Here is a 3,753-nt window from a genome sequence, read left to right as displayed (position 1 = left end):
TCCAAAGTGCCAGAAATCCTTCCAAGTTCATGGCGGGGGTGGGGGGGGGGTGGGGGGGGAGGGGGGGCAAAGGATGGTGGGCACCTGCTGATGGCAGCGAACACCAGATCAATCCCTGTCTTGGGGTCTCTCAGGGGTGGGGTCTGCTGGTCCAGGTGGCCCTAGTGCCTCAAGGGGTAGTGTTTGTTCCCTCAGGAGATGCTCTGCCCTCAGGGTCCCCTGTCTGAGCCCAGAGACCAGCTGGGAAGTCAGGTCTGCATGGAGGCAGCGGGGGGGCCTGTTTCCCTGCCGTAAGTCCCCTCCCCTGGCTTGGAGCAGGATCGTATTTTGTTCCTGTGGGTGACCGTGAGGGTCCTGGCCTCGGTTTAGCGCCTTGTGCTGAAGTGGGTATAAAATGGAAGATTGGCACGTGCTCCATGAGCTACAGGGACCAGAGGTCCTCTAATCTGGTGTCGGCTGCGATGTTGGACGACCCTTTTGTCCTACCTTGTGGGGTTTCTGTGGTTCCTAAGGGAGGTATAGTGATAAATGTGAAGATTGGGGTTGGGGGAGTTCGCCCTGGGACACGTGTACTGTTTAACACCAGCTCGAGTGTACTTTTCGGCGGAGCACGCCCGGCCCCACCCTGGGGGGAGGGCTCGTGTGCACCTGCAAACCTCCATCCTGTGAGGCCAGTTACACCTGATTCCAGACTCAGCTGGAGGCTTCCTTTGCTGCCTGAGTGCTTCTGAATTGTCCTCCTTTTCTTAAGCATTCATTCAGTTGACTGGGCATCTGGACCGGACACTGAGGGAGCGGTGAGAGCCGTTCCTATGACCCAGCAGGACCCGGAACCTAAGCCTGTCGGTGGGGCAGAGAGCCTAGTGGGACCCGCCACCAGCCAGTGCAGGGTTAGGTGAGGGTTGAGCCATCCAGGGAGTGGAAGCAGGCGCTCCTGGGGCCCAGGGTGCTGGCTGTGGCTGCACTCTGCCCCCCGGGGCTGCTGGGTTCCGCCTTCTCCTGCTCCCCTGGCTGGCCGTCTTCAGGCTGAGGCAGGGGGCTTCTTGGGCCAGGGGTCCTGGGCACTGAGCCTAATGAGAGGTGGCATCTGGGGCTTTCCTGGTTTTCAAGAGCACGCGTGAGTGGTCGGGGGCCCTGCTTGTGTGTTCTCTCCACGTAAGTCGTAGCTGGCACGCTGACTGTGCAAGGCTCAATGTGTACTTTTCAGCAGGATGACTTTTGAGTAGAAAGCTACACCGAAGCATGAGGCCACGTCCGTGGAGATGACCTTATCCGACCTTCCTACTTTGTATGCAAGTTTACGGAAGTGCAGGGACTTGGGGCCGGCCTCCTTCCAGCCCAGCCCAGATTGCTTCCTTCCAGGTGCTGGACTCGGGCAGGGGTGAGTCATTAACAGCAGAGCCGCCAGCTCCTGAGGCAGTGGGCGTGCGTGGTGCACGGATCGTGTGTCCTGTGTGTGCAGAATGTGTGCAGAGGGGAGCCTGTGCTGTGTTTCGGGATCCTGTGGACGCTGGGCCCTCCCCACCTGGGGGCAGCGGGGTGGGGTGGCTCCTGTGCCTTGGCTGCTCCCTCCTCCGGCCGTCCGGCTGGTGCCGTCCTCCCTCCGCCCTGTAGCACCAGCCTCGCTTCGGTGGAGAGGCTCGGTGTTCTCCCCAGCCGCTCCCTCGTCCCCGTGGCCGGGTGGTCCCTGGTCACTGGGGAGCCACCGAGGGGGTTCCACGTAGGGAGGTGCTGTGTCTAGCCTCAGGGACCCCCTGGGTCCTCTGGGTGGCCAGCCTGTCCCCTCCCGCCCTGGTCCCTGGCTGTGGTCTGGGGCAGCAGGGGCTCTGTCACTGTGCGCAAGACTGAGCTAAGCCCTCAATCGCCTGGGCTGTGAGGAAGAGACCGTCTTGTAAGATCAGAGGTGGTCTGCCTCCTTGTTAGCATGTGAATGTTTGTTTTAGGTTCTACTTTTCCTAGGTCAGGAGGAGAGCCCTGCGTGGGTTCGCTGTCGCCGTTCTGTTAGGTGCAGATGGGGAGTCTGCAGGCTGGTCCTGCAGCTCCGAGGTGGCCACGGTGTCACGTGTGACTGACGACCCAGCTGTGGCTGAGGACTTGCAGGGCCGGTGCTGGCCCTGACAGCTGAGGCATTACACTCCGTAACATTTGACATGTAAACATTTTTAAGTCTGTAAGACGGAGAAGGGCAGTAAGTGGCCTAGACCTCTCTCCTTTGCAGGTCTGCGAGGACGGTTGAAGAGTGTCAGGGAAGCTTCCGGGTGAGCCCTGACCTGCCATCCACTCCCCACCTGTCCTGCCCTGCCTCGCCTCTCCAGGCCTGTCCTGGCCTCTCTGCCCGGAGGGCCCCAGTTTTCCTCTGCTGTGGTCTTGCCCATCTGCCGGAGGACCGCTGTACCTTGCTGGGGTCTTGGTCTTTCTAGAGTGTATTTGTCAGCAGAGACTAGTAAAAATGGACTGTAGTGCAAACACTCGTTACGTGTTTCACAACACCAAACCTGTGACCCTGTTCTTGGTAAGAGATTTCCTTGTGGCAGAATACTATCTACATTATAATCCCACTTCTGTAAACAATCTGTAAACTGTTCCTGGTGGTCCTGTTAGGATATTAGTGGTGAGAGCATTTTTCCCTTGCCTCTTGCACATTTCCATATGTACTTAAAAATTTTTTTAACTGTTTATTTTTGAAAGCGGGACAGAGAGCTGAGAGCAAGTGGGGGAGGGGCAGAGAGAGAGGGAGACACAGAATCCGAAGCAGGCGCCAGGCTCCCAGCCGTCAGCACAGAGCCTGATGTGGGGCTCGAACCCATGAGTCGTGAGATCATGACCCAAGCCCAAGTCAGACGCTTAAAGGACTGAGCCACCCAGGCGCCCCGTTCCACAGGTATTTTTAACCAAAGTACTTCTGTATTCCAGTAGAGTGAAAGTTATGATTAATGTCATTAAATCTTTTGACACAGTGCTGAAAAGGTTGATGATAAAAAGCACAACAATAGTTGGTCCTTACAAATTAGCATTTTTGTTCAAACAGATTTTTCCTTGTCTTCCCTGCTGCCGGAGGAAGGTGCTGTGGCCGCAGACGTTCTGGGGACTTCCGTCTTTTCTTGGCCTCTGGAGGTGTGATGGCTCTGATCGCGCACCTCAGCAAAGGCACTCTCACCTGGCCCGTGAGCCGCGTCCACACCCAGCCGGCAGTCTGACGGCCCGCGGTCCGTGGGACACTCCTGCAGCCACCTGCAGAAAGCCAGCCCCGTGGGAACTGCCACTGTGCTTGAAACTTTGAACAGGTGCAGGCAAACTCTTGGGCCAGCACGTTGGCCTGAGCTCTGCTTTATTACCTGCCTGTTCTGTGGTGCAGAAACCTGGCCATTTGTTGCTATCACTTGGGAAACTGGTTTCAGGCCATTAACCCTGGCCTTTAGAACCCAGCCCAGGGGCGGGGCCGGGGTGTGGCTCCGTGAGGGTTTCCAGCACAGCTGGCCAGCCTTTGGGAGCCAGTGGCTTCTTCCCCTTGAAGATAATCCTCTGTCTTCCTGTAAGTGTATCCTGCCAAGGAGGCAGGTGTTTTGACCTGTGGGCTTGGCTGTGCCAGCCTTTGGGGGAAGGTCATGGTGTCCTCTGCTGTGTTTTCAATTTTCCTGGGAGGTATTAAGGGAAAGGCTGTTCGTAGAAGGCCACTTGGAAGAGAATGGATTTTCAGGCGTCTGTTGGGTGAAACTTGCTTCAAATAAACGCACCCCTGCGGCGGAGGAAGGA

Source organism: Lynx rufus, unplaced genomic scaffold, assembly GCF_022079265.1.
Source record: "Lynx rufus isolate CCGP_SWC_20201006 ecotype Redwood Valley unplaced genomic scaffold, mLynRuf1.p SCAF_7, whole genome shotgun sequence".
Lineage (NCBI taxonomy): Eukaryota > Metazoa > Chordata > Mammalia > Carnivora > Felidae > Lynx > Lynx rufus.
This window is presented reverse-complemented; position numbering follows the sequence as displayed.